General features: G+C 37.6%; 1 protein-coding gene and 1 non-coding gene across 2 annotated transcripts in view; both read right to left on the bottom strand.

The window, feature by feature from the left end:
* The window catches only part of PDE3A (phosphodiesterase 3A), a 326,308-nt gene that overhangs the window by 175,798 nt on the left and 126,171 nt on the right, over positions 1–24,339 (bottom strand). The window lies entirely within an intron of this gene.
* On the bottom strand, positions 16,625–16,700 carry TRNAT-AGU (transfer RNA threonine (anticodon AGU)). The gene has a single exon. It is a non-coding gene; the product is annotated as a tRNA-Thr (tRNA).

Genomic DNA, 24,339 nt, shown 5'->3' with positions numbered 1-24,339 from the left:
TTAAAATATATAAATATGCTCTTATGTTCACTTAAACCCATTATTAATTGGGTTATTGATTGTCTGTTACCAAAAAACAATTGTACTATATATCCCTGACTTACTGAGCTTGAAAGGAAAAGAATCTATTATTTCAGATAGTTGAAAAGTTTGACACCAGACCCACAGATCACATTCTAGTGACTACTACATGAATGCATATTTCTTCAAGGATATCGAGTAGAATCAGGGTGTCACTAAGAAGGGAGCTGTAAGAAACATAGAAAATCAGTAAAGAAGCAGGTTAATGTCTTCATGGTGCCTATTACATGACTGAGAAAAGCTTTCCAAATATGAGCTCTTTTAATCACACAACATTTGTGAAACCAAGCCGTTCAAACACACTCCAAATGAAAGCTTACCCTCCTCTCTCCACTGTTCCCTCCAGCCTCCAATGCCATCTTCACAGTATCAATTATCCAGGACCCAGGGCTATGTCTTGTTTTGTTAGTCCTATTTTATCCTGGACCATTTTAACTATTAAAGTAAACCTTGTTAAATAAATGTATGGATGCATCAATAACGGGACAATAAATGGCACCTGATCCTCTAAAAGACATAAAACTTCCAAAATTGTCATTTTCTAGTACTTTGTTAGAAAGTATGAAGAAGAAGAAAGAACTCCTGTCATTGATATAGTCAAACTCACAATTTTGATATTTTTACTAAATGCCTCTGTGACACTGAGCAAATCATGTGTTCTCTCTGGCTCTCTGTTTCCCATCTGTAAAGGGAAGGGCAAAATGAGATAATCTTACTGAATTGAATTTCTATAATTTCCATTACAAAAAAAGAATTTCTCATCCTAGCTACAGCTTTCAGCTTTGTAAAATATAATTGTTTTAGCTAAATTATTTTGAATAAAATTAATTTATATGTATTTTGCCTTCATGATTTAATAAAATTACTACTGGTATTTATAATTAGTTAAGCTTAACTATATAAAGCAAAATATAACTCAACAAGTCAGAAAGTAAAAACACTTGATTTTCTAAATATCTTCACTATTAAATTAATCACAATAAAGAATGATTTTCATATGCTGAAATAATTGACTCAGTACAAACCAAAGACATCTGATGTTTGATTTTTCACATATGTAAATATAAAGGCATTCTTTATGCTGGTAATAACTATGTTGATTATAGTACATTTGAAATACATCCGAAGGAAAACCAGCTATATACCTTATAGTTGACCTTGAACAACATGGTTTAAACAGCATGAGTCTGATTTTTTTTCAATGAATACCTACAGTACTCCAAATGTATTTTCTTCCATTTTTTCTTAACATTTTATTTCCTCTAGCTTATTCTATTGTAAGAATACAATATATAATACATATAAATACAAAATATGTCTTAGTCAACTGTCTATATGTCATTGGCAAGGCATCTAGTCAACAGTGGGCTATTAGTAGTTAAGTTTTAGGGAGTCAAAAATTATACGTGGATTTTTGACTGCACAGAATTTGGTGCCCCTAGTACACCCATATTGTTCAAGAGTCAACTGTGCCTGACCAGGTGGTGGCACAGTGGATAGATTGTTGGCCTGGGATGCTGAGGACTCAAGTTTAAAACACCAAGGTCACCGGTTTGAGTACAGGGTCATCCATCTTGAGTGTGAGCTCACCAGTTTGAGCATGGGCTCACTGGCTTAAGTGTGGGATCACAGACATGACCCCATGGTCTCTGTCTTGAACCCAAAGGTTGCTGGCTTGAGTCCAAGGTCACTGGCTTGAGCAAAGGGTCACTAGTTCTGCTAGAGTTCCCCATCCCCCATCAAGGCACACATGAGAAAGCAATCAATGAACAACTAAGGTGCTGCAATGAAGAATCAATGTTTTTCATCTCTCTCTCCCTTCCTGTCTGTCCCTGCTTGTACCTCTCTCTTTCTTTCTCTCTCTTTCTCTCACTAAAAAAAAAGAGTCAACTGTATATCACCAGCACTTTGAAAGATAAAAATCAGGTGAATCATAGTTTATTTTAAATTTCTATTATTTTAAGTACTACTCTATTAAATAGGAAATAAATAGACTTCAGCAATACCTCACTAATTGACCTCACATCAAGCAAGACCTGTGGGTATCCCTATCTAGTAAAGGTACAGACTCTACTAAAATGAATAGATGTTAAACAAAATACTCCACATTCATCCTTTTCCAATGTTTAAATAAATATCCATAAAAAGGTAACAATGTTTTTCTCATATTTCCATGATCATTATTATCACTTCTACCACTCCCTTACCTAAGCACAAGTCAAAAAATTCATTTTAACTTGACCAGAGAGCACTAAGCAAGCTGTATTCTCCAATAAATGGTGCAATTGCACAACATCACGCCATATCATCATGGGAGACTGAGATACTCTGGTCTGTTTTGGAGTTGGGAGTAGTTAGAATGCCTCAGTTGTCCAATGGAAGGTTCATTTATTTTAGATTCTTTTTACTGCTGTTGGTGCCTGGAATTATAATTAGTGTATGCAGAGGGTGAGCACTTCCAATCTGTGGTTATCAAACACAGCACACCAGTTGTCCAATAGGAACTTCTCAAATCACTACCTATGGAGGTGTAATAGGGAGAGACTTGTATGCCCATCAACATTTGGTTTCATAAAAATACACAATCAAAGGATTGTATATTTGACGCATTCTGAGGCCATGCATTCAGAAGCACATTTAAAGTGTTAGTGGTTTAGGTATATTATAATCATTAACAACAATCATACCCTGAGTAGCTGCAATATGTCAGTGTACTAGGCCATTAATTAAAAATATAAGTAAATAAAAAGATTACTAAATATCTTTTCAATGGAATGCTCGAGATTTCTAATGAATCCTCTTAAGATTAAAAATAAGAATGTATATATGCATTTCTGATTGCTTTTGACTCGACTTCTTTATAATTCTAGAGATAGACCTTAAGTTAGAGAAAACTTATGGCAATGCAATTCTTTTTACAGTAATACAAATGATTCCTGTTTATGACAATGAAAATTAATTTTGTCTGGTTGAAAATATAAATTTCTGAAAGTCCAATATTCACTTCAATTTGGTTTAACATTTTATTGGTTCCCTCAGTAATTAATGAGTTAAATAAAATCTTTGACATATGTTCATTTAATGAGCCATAACTTTATCTTTGTGAATATTATATTTTAACCTAGGAAAAATGGTTTTTAGAGTCCATAAATTATGTTTTAGTACAAATAACAAAATGTATTATGAGTATTTGGCATTTTATTTTAGCTATACGATTCCTAGCAGAAAAAATCAAGTATTATATCAGCTTTTCTCTTAGGATTCAAGTTGAAAGAAATTAAACCACAAATACCAACTCCTAACACATTCACATTCAATCAGTGGACTAAGGCAAGTGACCTTAATGGTGGGCTAAAGAAAAAATCCAAAACTCTTTCAATAAAGTTGACGTTTTCTTTAACATTTGTAATTAGTTTGTTTAGTCAAAAGACCTCCATTCTGAGCTTTAGATTTCTTGTTGAATGCCAGTATCCCAAAATCCTTCCTAACCTTAAGCTAAAATTCAAAGTGATTACCACTTTCACTTTCTTAAACATTTCTTTCATTGTCTCTCAAACCTCTAATCTCTCCTGTCAAACCTGTCCCTTCTGTATTTTTTCTTGTACGTCCCTCCTAGCCACCCAATCTCTAAATATGTAAGTTGGGCCCTTTCCACAGCTTCACTACCAGTCATCTCACCTAGGGTTAATAACTCTATTCCCATTCCAGTAGCTGAGGAGTCATCATCAGTCCCATGGTTTTTCTCAATTATGTTCCAACAGACTTTCCTACATACAATCTTTCCAATTCAATCCATGTCCTCACTGATCTCTGAGCCAGAATGATCAATTAGGTTAGAAATACAACACTGACTTTGGAATAGCTTGGTTCTCCATGACAGGATAAGCTATACTAAACACGATAGGAAAACCCTTGAGGATCTAGTCTTCTTTCTTTCTCAGTTCCCATCACCGGATCCCCAACAATTGACAATTCAGCAACAAACAACAGGGTGCGGTTTTCTTGCAATTTTATAATTCTTTGCCTCTTGCTCTTTATGCCTTGAATATTACCTTGCTCTCTCCCTCCACCACTACCCATACCTTTCTGGCTATCATTTTAAAAATACAATCCAAAGTATTACCACTTTCACTTTCTTAAACAGTTTTCTAGGTCCTCCCCTATTTCATAGCTAAAACTATTCAAACACCATGTATTTTCCTTTTTATTACACTAAAAAAATTATAATTATGTGCTTAGACACTTAGCCTCTTATAGAATCATGAGCTCCTTGAAGTCATAATACAAAACATATTACATAGCAAATATTAGTGCCTCCTTTAAGATCTAAACCATGGTTCTCATCATGTCCCCAGTTAATGCAATGATTTGGCTCCTTCAAAAACCAGAGGGGTCCCTTGGCCCTGGCCGGTTAGCTCAGTGGTAGAGCGTCGGCCTGGCGTGCGGGAGTCCCAGGTTTAATTCCCGACCAGGGCACACAGGAGAAGCACCCATCTGCTTCTCCACCCCTCCCCCTCTCCTTCCTCTCTGTCTCTCTCTTCCCCTCCCACAGCCATGGCTCCATTGGAGCAAAGTTTGCCCGGGCGCTGAGGATGGCTCTGTGGCCTCTGCCTCAGGCGCTAGAATGGCTCTGATTGCGGCAGAGCGACACCCCAGATGGGCAGAGCATCGCCCCCTGGTGGGCATGCCAGGTGGATCCTGGTCGGGCGCATGCGGGAGTCTGTCTGACCGCCTCCCTGTTTCCAACTTCAGAAAAAAAAACAAACAAAAACCAGAGGGGTCCCAAGGATGACAGTAGATGAAAAGCAGCAGCCCCAGTTGTGGCATGCATGCCAGATGTTACGTCTTTGATTAATATGACCTATGGTACATGGCATGTGGCCTTTGAGAAATGAGTTCTTTCCTATTCATATCAGAAAAGAGAATTAGAAACAATTTGATTTCACCTGTGATGTATAAAATTAACCATTTATAGTTTTTTCCCTGTGACCATGTTAACTCTTCCTTCCTCTGTCACAATATAGTCTGCAGTGTCTGAACTGTCTGCATATCCTGCAGAATATCACATTGGTCCATTGTATTATGCAAATTAAGCCCAATGTTCAAAAAGCAATCAGGATACTGGAGGCTTTGCTTAAATATACAGGCTCCAGAAGGTGTCGTATAAACCTTATTAAAAAAAAAGTAAACTATTACAAATTTTCAGTCTGTCACATATGTTTGAGTTAAGCTCAACTGAATAAGCACAAAAATACAAGTAAACCATGTAAAGACTATAAGGTTCTATCTCTTTTAGATTCCCACCTAGAAATTCTACATCAAAAATCAGAAAGAGCCCTGGCTGGTTGGCTTAGTGGTAGAGCATCAGCACAACATGTAGATGTCCCAGGTTCAATTCCAGTCAGAGCACACAGGAGAAGTGACAATCTGCTTCTCCATCCCTCCCCCTCTCCCTTCTATTTATCTCTTTCTTCTCTTCCTGCAGCCATGGCTCTGTGTGAGCAAGTTGGCCCTGGGCACTGAGGATGGCTCCATGGCCTCCTCTCCGGCTCTAAAATAGCTCAGTTGCTGAGCAACGGAGCATTGCCTAGTAGTGGGCTTGCCAGGTGGATCCTAGTCAGGGCACATGCGGGAGTCTGTCTTTCTTCTTCTCACTTAATAAAAATATAAAAAGGAAAAAAAAGCAGAAAGAAAAATTATGTAAGTATTTATCACTTGACATGCCTAATGTTCTTAATGTAAAGGCTCTTCTCTTATCATTCTGAAGTAGCAAACTGATACATTAAGCAAGAGATGGCATCCTAAAATCTTTCCCAATAACATTCACATCTCAAAGGAACATGTAGGTAGGGTAACTGGGAAACTGAGATACAAAGGATTTTCAGAAATATTACTCAGATTATTTTTCTCTCAACCCTCACATGTTTCATACTTTCTTTTCCCAACCCTTTCCATCATATATTAAAAATGTGATATTTATTCATGTTGGTTGGTAGACATTAATATTTCACCAAATCCCCTATGTTCTCTGGTCTTACCATTCTGAAATATATTTTTTCTTTTCTTTTTATTTAGATGAGAAGAAGGGAGATAGTGATACAGACTTCTGCATGCACCCTAACTGGGATGTGCTTGGGAACCCCATCTGGGGCCAATGCTTATCCCTAAGCTATTTTTAGCACCTGAGGCTAATGTGTTCCAATAGAAATATCCTTAGCACCTGGGGCCATGCTTGAACTAATCAAGCCACTGGCTGTGGGAGGCGAAGAGGGAGAGAAGGGAGAGAAAGAGTGGGAGAAAAGCAGATGGTTGCTTTTTCTGTGTGCCCTGACCGGAAATCAAACCTAGGATATCTATTGCTGGGCCAATTCTCTATCCACTAAGCCATCAGCCAGGGCCTCAAATATTTCTAATATACTATGTTAACAGTTTATTGCTAATTTGCATTTCAAAAATATATTAAATAAATGTATAAAGCAAGCAACACATTTGAAATCTTTTACCATCACAAAGCATATTCTTTTTTTTTTTTAGACACAGAGAGAGAGTCAGAGAGGGATAGAGAGGAACAGACAGGAACAGAGAGAGATGAGAAGCATCAATCATCAGTTTTTTATTGCGACACCTTAGCTGTTCACTGATTGCTTTCTCATATGTGCCTTGACCACGGGCCTTTAGCAGACCGAGTAACCCCTTGTTCGAGCCAGTGACCCAGGGTCCAAACTGGTGAGCTTTGCTCAAACCAGATGAGCCCGCACTCAAGCTGGCGACCTTGGACTCTTGAACCTGGGTCCTCCGTATCCCAGTCTGATGCTCTATCCACTGCACCACCACCTGGTCAGGCACAAAGAATATTCTTAATATTTAAAATGTTCATGAGAAGACAATTCACAAGAAAGAAAATACAAATAGCTAATAAAAATAAAATGTTCTGCTACATAATAAAATAAATGTGAATTTAATAAATGAACTATTATTCTTTTTCACTATCAAATTTGTAACTATTTCAAATATATCTCCCAATTCTAGTAACTGTGAATCAATGTGAATCATAATCAGCATTATAGTACTGGTTTCTTAAGAGGGGCAGAAACATGTGAGTTTTATTTTCTATTCTATTCATTTCTGGATTCCTGAAGCCACACTGAAAAGAAGAAAAGATAATTTAACTATCAGAAGAAAAACATTAAATATCATCCAGTAACAAAATAATCAGGAGATACACAATCATTAGTTCAAACATTATAAAACAATGGAGTAAGCTGAAAAAATGGTTGGAATTGTACTACTGCCAAAAAGCCTTCTCAAAAATAGTTTCTCTACAACTTACTGATATTTAAATTTTAATGGAAAAAAAACTATTTATTTAGTTGAAAATTAACCTATAAAAGCAAATACTACCAGGATAAATAGTTCACACTAAAACATAAATGATAGATTGATTCTGAAAAAGAGGTTTTAATGAAAGAAAGAGAAGATAATGCAGTAGGTACTGGAATAAGACAAAGTGGACAATCTGTACAGTGGAAAACAGATGGTGCTCTAGATGCTCAAATACCTAAAAGTATGTTTTATGTACAAACTTTTTAAAAGGCACTTGTCCAGAATATTATGCGAAGGTTTTGGCCTAAAAGGAAGCAACTGCGGACACAGATGTGGTCTTGCTCAATTATTCAAACTCCCCCCCCTCCCCATTGGATGGAAGCAGGTTAATACAGCTTTAATGGTGGCAGATTAGATACTTGGCCTGTTTGTTACACATAATTGAATCTGTGTTTTGAGAACAGCTCTTGATGACGCACGATGTCACAAATCCAACATAAGGAGGGCAATATTAAGATCTGGTGACAGGATGCAAGTATACGAACATATAATGAATAAAAAATGCTGGGTAATATCAGAAAGACATATGTAGATAAATTATGATGAATTTTATATTTAGATTTGGAGCTATAATTCCTAATCTTAAAAGGATGGCCTCTTCAAAGAATAAAATGAATGTCCACATTTATGGATTCTGGATGATTAAGAAAAAAAAAATTGAAAAAGTAATCAAGATTATTTTTGTGGATATCGACTACATGATTATTTAAAGGATTCAAGTTGATAAAATAATCAGAAAGTTGATGTTCCCAAAGAGATTTTTATGTGGCAGAAACAGGAATTAATCTCAAGTAGTGCAATTCCAAAGCCACCACCATATCTGGTCTGCTTAAACTATGTTGTTTCCCAGTCATTTTCCAAATGGCAAATTGGATATCTTAATTGCTATTCTGTTTTAATAAATTTCTTTTAAATAAAAAGCATGAGAGAAATGAAAAGAACTCTAGGTATACAATGTTCTGATTTAAATGTTGCTTATAGTGCCTGACCTGTGGTGGCGCAGTGGATAAAGCGTCGACCTGGAAATGCTGAGGTCGCCGGTTCGAAACCCTGGGCTTGCCTGGTCAAGGCACATATGGGAGTTGATGCTTCCTGCTCCTCCCCCCATCTCTCTCTCTCTCTCTCTTTCTCTCTCTCTCTCTCTCTCTCCTTTCTAAAATGAATAAATAAAATTAAAAAAAATAAAATAAAATAAAAATAAAAAAAATAAAAATAAAAAAATTAAATGTTGCTTATACAATTCATTTTTCAGTATATATTTGAGCATCTATTATGTTCCAGACACTTTTCTAGATGCTTGGGAAATATGGGTGAACAAAACCCAAAAAAGTAGCTCCACCCTTAGGGAACTTATATTTGAGTGAAAGGGACACATAATAATAAATATATAAATATTAAAAATGTATATAAAATAAGTGCTCCTTTAGGAAGACAGAATAAGATAAAGCAGATTTGTAGTAGCTGACGTAGGACTTCAATCTGAAATTTGGGGAACAGGAGGCAGTCGGGGTATACCATATTGGGAAGGCAACATTGGTGAAAGACTTGAAGACACGGACATTGAGAAAATGAGCTCTGAAGATATCTAAGGAGAAAGGCTGAGAGAGTAACTGGCTAGAACAAATGCCCTCAATGAGTGCACCTTGCATGCACAAAGCACAGTAAGGATAGTATAGCTGAAACAAAGTGAGGAGAAAGGTAACAAGAGATGAGGTAATTACAAAAATGAAGGAGATCAATTACATAGGACACTGAATGTTGTTATAAGGTTTCTGTCTTTTCCTTTGTGATTGGAGGATTTTGAGCAGAAGAGTAACATTAACTGACATCATCTTAAAGCATTCAGGCTACTCTGCTGTAAATAGACAAGGAAAACAGAGAACCGTGGAGAGGTTTCTGTAGTAATTAGTGCTAGGCATGATGGTAGTCTGACTATAGTTGTAGCCGTAGAAGTAGTGAGAACTACTCAGATTCTGGATTATTCAGAAATTAGAACTAATTTAACTTGCTGGTAGATTGGGTGTGATGTAAAAAGAATGAGAGGAGTCAAGGATGCTCCCATGATCTTTGACAGAGCACCTAGAAAGCTGGACTTGCCCTCAGCTGGGAGTTGGAAAATTACAGCTGGAGCCAGTTTGGAGTTTTGTTTGGGACACATGGAGTTTGAGATATGTCATTCATTGCAGTTGGATATATGAATCTGGAATTCAGAGAGGGGTCCAAGCTGGTGATATAAATTCAACAGCTCTCAGTCTGAAATTTACTTTCTAGTTAATAGAGCAATGGAAGCACAGCACTCATTAGCCATTTAACATGTGTGATGCACTGTACCATGAACATATTCTTTACGTCATTTAATCCTTGTTAAATCCTTTACTTTTCAGACTACAGTCTTTTACAGGCTAGTGAATTAAACTGAGAAAGCCTAAGCTACTATTTGAAACTAACCAGTTTTCCTTACGGCAATGAATTTTGGAAGAGGCATAAGTTGGAATCATATGTAGGCTTTTCCATTAGCTATAGAACCTCTCTAAGGCCCAATACAAATAGAAATGTAGCTTACATTCTAGCTAGGATGAAGGAAAAAAAGGAATCCAAAAAACGGATGGAGAACAGTGCATAAATACCCATCAGTATCATAATAAATACTCTTAATGGTGTGTTAATTTTAAAATTAAATTTAATAATTATTTATTTAAAAAATAGTGAAACTATATAAAGTCTTTATGGATTTAAATCAAACGTTAAAACATTTTAGTTTGTTTCCTAAATAAGTAAATTATATTCTTGAAAAATCCCGTTTCTCACAAGTCACTTAATTTTCATGTGCCAACATAAGCCAAATTGTGTGTTATATATGTGGAACATAAAATAACCTATTTCTTCAAAACAGAACATAAAAGTAATGGTTTATTCATTGGTGCCATATTTTAAAAGGAAAAATAGTAAAATTCTCTCTCTTCCCAACCATTTGGCTTTAAAAATTTTGTGTTTCTCTTCTCTTATACTTTTAAAGTACATTCAGTTATCCAAGATACAGATCTTCTCAGACAGTTCACTAAGTAAGAGTATCAGGTATCATTTCTGAGGATGTTAAGTAACCAAGTTAGAACTTCTAGTATAAATTTATAAACATACTGCAGGCAAGAACAAAGTACAAGGAAAAAACAATCTCATTACAAAGTTGCTTATTACAAACTAAGTATGTTACTCTCACAAAAACTGTTTCCAAATTTTCCTCTAAGATGATCAATAAAAATGTTTCATATAGTCATGTGTACATTAAATATATAAGACCTAGGGCTGTAAAAGCATAACTTCTATTCTCTCTATTCACAGTAGACAGATAAAAAAATAGAATTTTCAAAATTGCACAGAGTTTGTTTTTAAAAATTCTGTATATGTGTACATCGATAGCATGCATATTATAAACAACATGTAAACACCTAGTTTCTGAATTTACAATATAACTTTAAAGAAAAGAATTGTAAATGTACATGTTCACATAGGTTATGGTTTTATAGGAGAGGTTAACTCAGAGAACAAACATTGAATTAACATTAGCATTTACAAAATACTTGTGGAGAACTCATTTATTTAACCTGCTCTGTACACACACACACATAATTTAAAGTCCCCACCAATTCTTGACCTATACTGACTACTGGCTTGTATACCTTAGAATTTACAGAATACTTTACATATAAATAACCATTGTTCACAGAAACCCACTGGGGGTGCCTTAGCAGACGCTGGAATGTGTACTGCAGGGGATGCTAACCAATGACTGTGATGCCTCTCATCTGCCTGTTCACCCAGGGCAGCTCTACCTGTATCTGTTTTGTGTGCGGCAGCTCCACATAATATTTTCTTGCAAAACAAACAGCTCGTGTTGCTTACCAAATAACTTAGAAAACCACTGTCCTAGAGATGTCTTAAAAGTGTATTTAGAATTATTGAGGCATCAAAGTTTCACATTTATGTGGCAAAACTGCAGAAAGAAAAGTGAACCATGGAGTAATATTATTTTCCAAAAGAAATGAGGCAAAATAAATCTGCTTTGTATAATTTACTAGAAAGTTTAACATTTGAAGCAGTACTAAGTATTGTTTTTAAAAAATGTGGAGTTATGGTCAGTAATGTGCTGAGATTTAATGTGGCGTATGCTTATATCAAAGTAAATAAAACATTGAAGTACAAAGGGGTCCTTTAATAAGGTCTGGAGAAATATTACACATAGAAAGAGGACTCTACACTTTATAGAACACTTTTCACTAAGATCTTATTGGTTCTGGAGGTTGAGTAAGAGAGATTTAATTATCATAGGTAATTTCTACTTGAGCAAATGAAATGCAGTGAGAAAAAATGATTTACATAGGCTTGCAAACTTAGTAGCAGGAAAGAAGGAGTCTCCTAGGTCCAGTTCCATGAAATTGGCTATGGACCACTAAGAGCCCTGTCACTGTGTGATGAACTAATGTGCTATGAATTTACTGTATTTGTAACTCAAGTGACACCCCATAAATATGGGGCTACAGAAAATAGTTGCTTATTATGCATTCACTATGAAATCTAAACCTAAAGAATGGAGCTCTTCTTCTGAGCTCAAACCTAAGATAGGCTGGGCCAAAGCACCTGCATTTGTTAACCAAGAAAAAACTTCCCTGTGTAGTTATAAGAAAAAGACCTCTGGTGCTTCAGCCCCAGGCATATATTCCGCCTACTAGGCAGAATAATGGCCCCCAAAGATTGCAAGCCCTAATCTGTAGGAGCTGTGAAGATGTTACCCTTTACATGGCAACAGCAATTTTGCAGATGTGATTAAGGACCTGGAGACAGGAAGTTATGCTGGATCATCAGGCAGACCCAATGTACTCACAAGGGTCTGGCAATGTGGAGGCTGGAGAATCAGAATTTGTAGTAGATGTGAAGATGGAAGAGTTCAGAGCGATGTGATGTAAAAACACTTCTACTTTATCTTTGCTAGCTTTGAAAGTGGAGGAAGAGGACCACAAGCCAAGGAAACTAGGCAGCTTCTGGAAACTGGAAAATTAAAGGAAATGGATCCTACTTGGAACCTAGAGAAAAGAATGCAATCCTGCCTTACCTTAATTTTAGCCCAGTGTGACCTGTGTCAGACATTTTACCTATAGAACTGTAAAATAATAAATATATCAATGCCATATTTGTGAAAAAAATTTTATAGCATCAATAGAAAATTTATACACTCAGCTTATAAGCATGTGTTTTCTTTATAAATAAAGAGATAGTTCAAAATTCATTCAAAAACTATTTACTAAGAGATGTAAAGGACCTGGGATTGAAAGAGAACCAAGAGATACTCTTTGCAGTCAGAGCAAATAGCTTCTCCATGTATATGAACTGGACTGCATGTATGAGTTACTACAGGTACAGAAATGTCTCTCTGCACACCAAGTGTCAGCAGAGTAACTGGGAAAGACAAGGAGGGACTTTTAGAAGTCACAGTAAGCGAACTATACAAATGAGGAAACTGGAGTCCAGATGGACATTCATGAAGATTGACAACTACTTTCTCAGCGCCAACTCGTACTTACTTTGCTTAGTTAATAAACTAGAAGCAACTTTATGCCCAGCACATGCAGTCTTCAGTAACTGAGAATCAGTCCCCACTTCTCACCACTAAGTCCAGTACAAAGGAAATGGGTCAGAACCCTGCCACAGTATTGACCTCTGCTTATTTTTATGGACATTAAGAGTGCCAAAGAGGAAAAATTATGAAGCAAGTTCAAGGTATAATTGTTGTCTGATGACCTAATGAAGATAAAAATTTATTTTTAAATGCAGAATTCCTTTAGTGTATAACAGAAAGCCAACAGACCAAAAATTTCATCTTGACAAAAACATGCCTATGGAGTTTGCTCTTGTATTTGTTTTAATGATCAGCTAACTGTTGTCCATTTGGCTTATCAAATAAATCCAACTGAAAACTTACCAGGCACTCTCCTACAGTGCTGATGGGAGTATAAATTGGTACATTCTTGGAAAGCAATTTGGCAATATGTACAGGAAGTTTTAAAGTATTCCTGCCATTTAGCCTAGTAATTCCACTTCTAGGGACATTTTGTAAAGAAATTTGCAACCTGAAGTTTTTAAATACATTTTTAACCCATTATTATTATTTTTAATAATTTTATTTTTAATGGGGCGACATCAATAAATCAGGATACATATATTCAAAGATAACAACTCCAGGTTATCTTGTCGTTCACTTATGTTGCATACCCATCACCCAAAGTCAGATTGTCCTCTGTCACCTTCTATCTAGTTTTTTTGTGCCCCTCCCCCTCCCCCTTTCCCTCTCCCTCTCCTCCCTCCCCCCGTAACTCATTATTATTTTTAATAGGAAATATTTAAGAAACAACACAAATGTCTATTAAAAGAGTAAGTTATATCATAACCATAAAGTAAATGGTCATATGACCATTAAAAATGTTTTGGATCACTTAATACTAGAAAAAAAAGCTCATGAAATAGATTTAAGTTTAAGAGGGCTATTCAAAATTAAATATACAGAATTATTCCACCTATGTGAAATGTATGAATGATAAGATACATAAAACTAAACACTTAACTTAGGTGCATACGATTATAATTATTTTCTCTTTTCTTCTTTGTATTATCTTAACTTTCTAAATGTTAAATTTATAGTTACAAATTAAAGAAATCCCAAATCTGATATTCTGAAAGCATTTCAAGTTCAGCTGGATGTTATGCTAGGTACAAAGAATAAAGGTTTTATTCTGAACCCAGAGGCACACATGATCAGATTACGTGTTAAATACTACAAAGAGAATGGCAAAATGGGCAGGAGAGGCAGGAGGAGGACAGTGGTATTGCCAATAGGCATTGAATGAACACATGTTAGACAGGGATAGCTAGGCAAAACACACCACATGGAATTCATGAAATGTTCTCTTTTCTACCGTCCACATGAAGAAATTTGAAATTGAATTATTTTAGACAGAAGGTATATTTAAATAAAAGAATAGTGTTGTAGAATTTGTTTCTTTACAACAATCTCATTTGTGCTAAATCCCTTATGAGTGGTATTGTATTTAGGACAGATGGCCACCGATGCCACCGAAACTTTTTTTTTTGTATTATTTAAAATATTATTTGTTCCAATTTTCTTCAGTTTGTTTTTAATAAATACACCCTGGCCAGTTGGCTCAGTGAATAGAGCATTGGTCTGGCGTATGAATGAATGTTCTGTGTTCCATTCCAGGCCAGGGCACACAGAAGTGACCATCTGCTTCTCTCCACCTCCCTCAGCCTCTTCCCTCCCTCTTCTCCTCCAGTAGGCAGAGGCTCCATTGGTTCGAGTCTCAACCCCAGGGCACTGAGGATAGCTCAGTTGACCTGAACAATGGCCCCAGATGGGGTTGCCCATTGGATGCGGTCAGGGCACTAAGGGAGTCTGTCTCTCCATCTGCCCTCTTCTCACTTAAAAATAAATAATAAATAAATAAATAACTGTTCTTCAATAAAGTTAAAGGTAATGGGAAAATATCTATTAACCTTTTCTTTCTACACAAAATTGAATGAGATTAGGACCTAGAAAAATAGAAGGCTTCAGCCACTTTCTGAACAGCTATACCCTTGTCATTCATTTACATTTCTTCTCATCAGAATTGCCAGAATTTAGATGATTTAATCTAGAAAACTCAAAGAACATAAAACTCACTTGCTTCTCTCTAACCCAAAATTAGTAATTAAAAAGTGAAATGTTGGTCCTGGCCGGTTGGCTCAGTGGTGGAGCGTCAGCCTGGCGTGCAGAAGTCCCAGGTTCGATTCCCGGCCAGGGCACACAGGAGAAGCGCCCATCTGCTTCTCCACCCCTCCCCCTCTCCTTCCTCTCTGTCTCTCTCTTCTCCTCCCCCAGCCAAGGCTCCATTGGAGCAAAGATGGCCCGGGCGCTGGGAATGTCTCCTTGGCCTCTGCCCCAGGTGCTAGAGTGGCTCTGGTCGCAACAGAACAACGCCCCGGAGGGGCAGAGCATCGCCCCCTGGTGGGCAGAGTGTCGCCCCCTGGTGGGCGTGCCGGGTGGATCCCGGTCGGGCGCATGCGCGAGTCTGTCTGACTGTCTCTCCAGTTTCCGGCTTCAGAAAAATACAGAAGAAAAAAAAAAAGTGAAATGTTACCATAGCATTGTGCATAATAGTGAATGGTGAAATAGTCCAAATCTCCAACTAAAGAGAAAAGTTTAAATATATCAAGGTATATTCATGCAACAGATACTCTGAAGCCAATAAAAAGTAGAGTTCATGAATGTGTGAGAATGAGACTATAAGTGTGTAAAAAAAGTAGATGTACATTTGTGTATGTTTGTTTATATATGTATATATGTACATGCATACAAATATACAAATATATTCAAAGAAGAAGGGGGAGAAGTGGTGATGGCAAAGATGTGACTTGGGGGGTAAACACACAATATGGTGTACAGAGATGTGTTGTAGAATCAGGCATATAAAATCTGTATAATTTTGTTAACTAGTGTTACCCCAATAAAATTCAATTAAAATGTAAAAAATCTTAAATATTTTTAAAAGGATATATGGCTAAAGTGAAACCACAAATTTGTTAATAGTACATGTAAAATTAATTCATAAAGTAATAATGGTTCTATTAATATTTGCCGACCAATTTTTACACAGGTAGTACTCACCTAAACACTTTGCACATAGTAATTTATCTAACCCTCATAATAACCCCATGCTACTGGTTCTATTATTTTCTTCATTAAATCAATGAGAAAACTAGAGCACAGAAAGGTGTAATTATTGTTCTTTTTTTTTTTCTTTTTTTTTTCTTTTTTCTGAAGCTGGAAACAGGGAGAGACAGTCAGACAGACTCCCGCATGCACCCGACCGGGATCCATCCGGCACGCCCACCATGGGGCGATGCTCTGCCCACCAGGGGGTGACGCTCTACCCATCCTGGGCGTTGCCATGTAGCGACCAGAGCCACTCTAGCGCCTGGGGCAGGGGCCAAGGAACCATCCCCAGCGCCTGGGCCATCTTTGCTCCAATGGAGCCTTGGCTGGGGGAGGGGAAGAGAGAGACAGAGAGGAAAGCGCGGCGGAGGGGTGGAGAAGCAAATGGGCGCTTCTCCTGTGTGCCCTGGCCGGGAATTGAACCCGGGTCTTCCGCACACTAGGCCGACGCTCTACCGCTGAGCCAACCGGCCAGGGCTTATTGTTCTTTAAGTAACAGAGCTTGTAAACATTTTTGCTTATAAATCTCCATTTGCCTTCATCCCATCTACCTCTCCATCTCTCCCCTAAAAAAGGGAGGGGGCTTATTTCTTCAAATTACAGCACCTGAATAGATGCCCGAGTCTATAAATTCTGTTTAGATTTGGCCTGACCAGGCAGTGGCACAGTGGATAGAACATCGAAGTGGGACTCAGAGGACACAGCTTTTTTTTTTTTTTTTTTTTTTTTTTAAATAAATTTTTATTAATGGTAATGGGATGACATTAATAAATCAGGGTACATATATTCAAAGAAAACATGTCTAGGTTATTTTGTCATCAAATTATGTTGCAAACCCCTCGCCCAAAGTCAGATTGTCCTCCGACACCCTCTATCTAGTTCTCTGTGCCCCTCCCCCTCCCCCTAACTCTCTCCCTCCCTCCCTCCCAGTCCTCCCTCCCCCCCCACCCTTGGTAACCACCACACTCTTGTCCATGGAGGACACAGCTTTGAAATCCCAAGGTTACCGGCTTGAGTGCAAGATCATCTGGCTTGAGCACAGGCTCATCAGCTTGAGCATAGGTAACTGGCTTGAAGCCCAAGGTCACTGGCTTGAGTCCAAGGTTGCTGGCTTTAGCAAGGGGTCACTCGCTCTGCTGTAGCCCCCCGTGAAAGGCACATATGAGAAATCAATCAATAAACAACCAAGGAGCTACAATGAAGAATTGATGCTTCTCATCTCTCTCCTTGTCTGTTCCTATCTGTCCCTCTCTTAGTCTCTGTCACACATACACACAAAAACAAACAAACAAACAAATAAATAAATAAAGGATAAGGAAGACAGGGAAGGTAGAGAAAGACAGTTGGGGATTTATAATCACAGCTTGCTGTCCTCCTTCCCATCCCCACTCTCAACCTTGAAGTGACCAAACAGTGGCTGCATTTCCCCACCTATGAGCACATCTCCTGTTCAGTAACTCCTTTCCTGTAGCTACTACTGTTACTGGGTTTCAGTGATAACTACCTGTCCTTGTGCCTTTGGGCCTAACGGTGAGAAAACTTTGCCCTCCTGCTCAACCAGAGTGCCTCACCATTCCTTGTAACTTCCCTTAATGCCTCTACAACAGATCCGCCCCTCAAAGTATTCAGCAACTCCTTTAATTGGGTCATCTATATCCTCCCAGGACCCTGGCTCATACATGAAGAGACAGGATTCAAACCCAGGTAGTCCTGTCTAGAGTCAATGTTCTGTCTCAACACCAGTTAATACTGTCTCCTCAATGTGCTGGTATATATGTCCTTTTTAGTACTGAAAGACTGCACTAAATTATTAATAGGAATTTCATTTGGGAAGTAGGATTATAGGAGGAAATTTAAACTTCTATAGTTACCAGTTTTAGCAGCTTTATATTTTATTTTATATGTTTCCCAGTAAAAATGCAATACAGTATTATATATTAAACATTAGTGAGCCTGACCAGGTGGTGACACAGTGGATAAAGTGTCAGACTGAGATGCAGAGGACCCAGGTTTGAAACCCCAACATTGCCAGCTTGAGTGTGGGCTCACCTGGCTTGAGCGCAGGGTCGCTGGCATGAGCATGGAATCACAGACATAAACCGTACAGTTGATGGCTTAAACCCAACGGTTGCTGCCTTGAAGCCCAAGGTCTCTGGCTTGAGCCCAAGGTTGCTGGCTTGAGCAAGGAGTCATTCGCTCTCTTGTAGCCCCACCCCCAGTCAAGGCTCATATGAGAAAGCAATCAATGAACAACTAAGGAGCTGCAACGAAGAATTGATGCTTCTCATCTCTCTCCCTTCCTGTCAGTCTGTCCCTATCTGTCCCACTCTCTGTCTCTCTCTCTATCTCTGTCACAAAAATAAAAAAATTAGTGAGACAACAACCATAGGATTTGATAACACTTGCTATTCCTCATTACCTCTTCAGAGAAATCTGGCATACAGTAGAGTAAATATGCTTTAAGCTTCATGAAATCTGCATGATCAAACCATATAAGCAATATTTTATTTTGCTTGAACTAGAGTTCATGACACACCTCAACCTCACTGGGCGTACACTGCTCTGTAGTCACAGTGCAGACAAGCCTTCCATTCTCCCTTTTCCACTGCAAACAACATTCCCACGCCACTTGTCCAGTGCTCACAGCAAGTTTTGCATGGTGTAATGGCCTCCACGAAAGAAATGGAATTCAATTTTAACAGTTCTGTCTCATAGCTAGACACTTTGGAATGCAGCCTTTCCAAACATTCAAAGATAACTGCTGTCATTTTTCTGATAAGTAAAAATATTTTCAATCTTCAGTTAAAATGGTAATTGATAACAGGTATCCTTGACATCTACATAACTCAAGCAATATTTCATATTAGCGCCAAACATCAAATTAACCAATTCCATTCAATGGAAGAAAGCATAATTCTCTTTCAATTCTTTCAGTCTTTTAGTCCCTCTCAATGTGAAATGTTAAATCCATCAATTGCACATGTAATATTTCTTAAGAGCCAAATCTAACTCACCAGGAAATAACACAAACCAGAATTCCCCCACTTCTAGTTATAGAAAACCTCCAGATGTCACTCAAATCCAACTCTGTTACTAAGGAATTACTAATGAGTGACTGCCAGCAGTGAATGTACAGCAGCCCTAAATCCTTTAGCCTCAATGACGTCAAGACCTCAAATATGTGGGAAAAATCTAGGTCATTCATTATTGGAGCATAAACGTTAACAATCAATGTCTCCCAGCCATAGTTGTTATTCTGGCCTGAGACCCATCTGTCACCAGCATCTAAATCAGAGCACTTTATTTTCAGATCTATTTTTACTAGAATAAAGCTAAACAGTCTATAGGTGAGGCAAAAATTAGAATTAACTATAAATTTTAATAAATGCTATATCTTATGATTACATATGAGTGTTAATAAAATAGTTCAGTTAAACATTAAAATATTTAGGCACAAATTTTTCCCGCTCTTATGAAAACTGGGAGGGAGCTACACATTGATTTTCCAGTCTTACAATATAGATATTCTTAGGACAAAACAAATATTCTTATTTTCATGACTATGATAGTTTACTTATATGCAAATATTTTTTAAATCAAAATGGTAATAAGGCTCTGGAACAAAAATGGTCATCATTTTTTGGCCCACCTCAAATCTTGTTCATATTATTAGGGATTGACTGTCAAGCTTGCTAACTATTTTTCTTTAAAAAATATTTTTTAATATATTTCTTCTTTATTGAACTTATTGGAACTACACTGGTTAATAAAATTATACAGGTAAAAATAAGACAAAACAAAATACAATTATTTAGTGAGTGTCCTGACATATCACATATTCTGGTTATTGGGATATTGCTAGCTTTCATTGTCTTTGAGCCATTTTACAACTACATAAATAATAGAAAACTGGTAGCAAGGCAAAAAAAAAAAAAAAAAGCTGTGTTCAACGGAATGCAACTGATTCTCATCCTGTGGATATTAAGCAATGGATATTATTATCCTGTGGTTCTTAAACTGCATTTTTTAAAATTCACTTCATCATTCTTTAACTATAAATGTATGATGGTATGACTTCTTTGAATCAGTTACATCTTAGTTCCCTCACTAATCAGTTAAATAAAATATTAGGCATATATTAATTATACATTTTTGTGAGTCACAATTTATTTTTTTAATTATCATTTAGCTGTACACATAGGCATGCATCACACACTCAGACAGACACATACACCAATAAAATTTAAGAAGATCTACACATTTTAGTTGGATTGCAAGTACTTTGTCCTACATACTTTCCTGTTTTCCAAAATTTGTTTAAAAAGTATATATTACTTTAATAATTAGAAAAATTTTGTTGGAAAACTGTTTAAAAATTAAATTAATCCTCTGAGAGCTTCTATATTTATACCTAGCTCTCAAATAAACATATGTTATTAATATGTGGGATTAAGTGGCCCACTCAAAAACAGCCCATTTCTAAAACCGTGCCGATCATATCTTCATTTTTAAAAACATGAGGAACATATAGACTAGGAACTAAGATTTGCTAAGTCCAATGAATGTATCACTTTATCAGTGTAAATGTCAGGGCAATGTATTTTTAAAGGATTGTGGGATATTGGCTAAGTCGAGAATTTAAACTTATATCCTGGCCAGTTGGCTCAGCGGTAGAGCATCGGCCTGGCATGTGGAAGTCCTGGGTCTGATTCCCGGTCAGGGCACACAGGAGAAGCACCCATCTGCTTCTCTACCCTTCCTCCTCTCCTTTCTCTCTATCTCTCTCTTCCCTTACTGCAGCCAAGTCTCCATTAGAGCAAAGTTGGCCTGGGTGCTATGGATGGCTGCATGGTCTCCGCCTCAGGCACCAGAATGGCTCCAGTTGAAACAGGGCAATGCCCCAGATAGGCAGGGCATTTCCCCCTAGTGGGCATGTCAGGTGGATCCCGGTCGGGCACATGCGGGAGTCTGTCTCTCTGCCTCCCTGCTTCTCACTTCAGAAAAATAAATAAATAAATAAAATTGAATTTAGACTTGTAATGTTTTCAAAGGAACACTATACCTTGGATTTTATTTAAAGAAACAGTAAAATACCAATAAAACCATAAGCACTGAGGTGAAGTACTTAATCTAGTTGTTCAGGGCACAATCTTCTCAGTTGTACCAAAGTGCTCATCTAACAGTATTTCATTTTTGGCTAACCTAGATAAAAATAAATTTTTGTATTCCATAGCATGCCATATCATAAAATAACACAGATGTACTTAAGTGAGTGTAGTAATAAATAATAATACTTAAAAGTAAAGTAATAAGTGCACATCCCAGTCAGGACACACAGGAGAAGTGCCCATCTGCTTCTCTACCCCTCCTCCTCTCACTTCTCTCTCTCTCTCTTTTTTCCTCCTGCAGCCCTGGTTTGATTGATGTGAGTTGGCCCTGGGCACTAAGGATGACTCCTTAGCACTTGCCTCAGGTGCTAAGAAGAGCTCAATTGCTGAGCAACGGAACAATGCCCCAAATAGGTAGAGCATCACCCCCTAGCGGGCTTGCCAGGTAGATCCTGGTCAGGGTGCACATGGGAGTCTGTCTCTGCCTCCCCTCCTCTCACTGAATAAAAAAAAAAAAAGAAGTGCACAAAGGGAAGTAATTAGCACAGGTTAGAAGGGCATTGATTCCCTAGCAAATACAGATGTGTGAATCCTTAAAATTTACTAATTTAAAAAATATATTAATATCAGCACATAGATAACAGAAAATAGGTAATTTCTTTATGTTATTATGCAAATTTAGCCCTAGTAAATAAATTTTCCTAGTAATAAATTAGTATACCTCATTGAGGAAGAAGAAGCTTTCTTCTACCCTTCTAGGTTTTTCTGTTGATCTAATCAAATTTACATCTAATTAAAAAAAGAAAAATAACCAAATTTAATTACATACATATGTATTGGAATCCCACATACATGAGAGTCAGAGACTGCACACACATGAGAGGTTCACAGACAGAAAAGGAAAATGAGGCACATGACAGTCTAAGCTAAGGATGAGGTAAGGCACCTTGGGGCTTCAGAGGGGAAAAAAATCATTCACAGTCTAATAAGAAAAGCAGATGTTTGGTAATTCAATGTTTGTCCTGCCCTATAGCTAGGTCATAAGTAGTTATCTCTGGTAATAACTCCTATTATAGGCAAGGCCCCAAATTTAAATTCTTTACGGGAGAGATAAACATTTCCCATGAGTTCTCAGGGTCTTGACTGTTTTTAGCTCAAAATAATTGACATGCCAAAGTGCACATCTTGGAGAGGCCAGTTCTGAACCCTTGGAATTGAACAGACATTTTATCTTATTCTGAGAACTCAGAATAAAAAAAAATGTAATCTAAAAAGTTATCAGAGGGGGCGGCAAAATGGCAATGGAGTAGGCAGATGTACCAACTTCCACCTCCCTGAACCAAAGTGGATTACAACTAAGAACCATCATCTGGAAAAACCAACTTCGGACTAAACTAAGAGGAATCTATAACCAAGGAACACTGAAGAAGCCACACTGAGACTGGTAGGAAAAGTGGAAACGAGGAGAGGGCTGCCCAGCTCCCAGGAGCAAATGGCAGCCCGGAGGGACTCGAGTGGCGAGAAGCAAGTTTAGTAGAGAGAAGAGGGTCCTGGGCCTCAGGAACAAAGCCCCAGCCTGCAGCTCCAGAGCCTAGAAGAGGTGTAGGGACAGTGTTTAGCTGCAAAACAAGTCAGGATACTGTTTGTGTGAAAGAGACGGATTTCTCAGACCCAGGATTCTTCTTAAAGGGACCATGCAGAAAACCTCTTTCACAACCACTAACCCAGGACTCTGGAAGACTGGAAGAGTTGAGAGAACCAGAGTAGCAGGAAGAGAGTGTAATCTAGGAGGCACAGGAAGGAACAGTTTGAGGGACAGCCACCCTATCCCCTGGGCTGAGTCACTCCCCAAATCTAGAGTGAATATTTCTCCTAGACCCAGCAATACCAGCAAAGGGAAAGAGGACACCAGCCAAACAAGCTCTCCCATGGCACTCAGAGCAGAGTCACTTAGAAGGAGGGAGCCTTCAGCAATACAGTATTGAGTGCTGAGGTCTGAGCAGCAGCACCCCCACCCATACTGCTGAGGGCTCATCAAAAGGAGGACAGAGGCGGGATACAAAAGTGCAGTCCCGTCGGCAGGGGCAGTTGGCTTTCGGTGAAATTGAATGTAACATGAGCATTAAGATTCACTTCCTGAACAGTCGCCATGATAAGTTTCCCAAAAATCTTGCAGCTGTTACTGATGAGCAGACTACTGCAGGAGCATCAAATGAGATTGTCCTCAACAAGTACACAAACGCAGGAGCTACAAACGCAAATTTTTGCCTGAATAGAATTTAAATAAGTTTTGCGCAAATTTTATGATTAAAATAAGTGTTTTAATATGTTCTATTTGAATTTGTACAGAAATTCTAATGCAATCACATCTTTTAGTGTATTAGTGTATTTACTACATTATATAAATTATTATATTTTCACAAAAATGATGCCCAAGAAGACATTCTACTTCATTAGTTTAAACTAAATGTTGAAAATTTTACAGTAAGATGAAAACCCAAAATCTTGAATGGCAAAAAAATTGTAGCTTACAGAGAAAAACTAATGTCAGATTTGAGAGCAGCACACTCGAGTTAGGTAAGAACAAGTGTTTTTGTGGATGCAACAACAATTTTGTTCCCCAGTGTAATCAATCAGGATGAATCAGAAAACTTAAACAGACCAGTTACAATAAATGATATTGAAACAGTTATCAAAAAACTCACAACAAACAAAATCCTGGGGCCAGATGGCTTCACAAGTGAATTCTACCAAATATTCAAAGAACTAACTCCTATTCTTCTCAAGCTACTTTAAAAAAAAATACGAGAAAGGAAGACTTCCAAGGTCCTTTTATGAGGCGAGCATTATTCTGATTCCAAAACCAGGCAAAGACAACAGAAAGAAAGAAAATTATAGGATAATATACCTATGAATTTAAATGCTAAAATTCTCAACAAAATATTAGCAAACCGAATCCAGCAATACAAGAAAAAAATCATACACCATGATCAAGTGGGATTTATTCTG

This window comes from Saccopteryx bilineata, chromosome 1 (genome assembly GCF_036850765.1).
Source record: "Saccopteryx bilineata isolate mSacBil1 chromosome 1, mSacBil1_pri_phased_curated, whole genome shotgun sequence".
In the NCBI taxonomy this organism is placed as follows: Eukaryota; Metazoa; Chordata; class Mammalia; order Chiroptera; family Emballonuridae; genus Saccopteryx; species Saccopteryx bilineata.
This window is presented reverse-complemented; position numbering and strand designations above follow the sequence as displayed.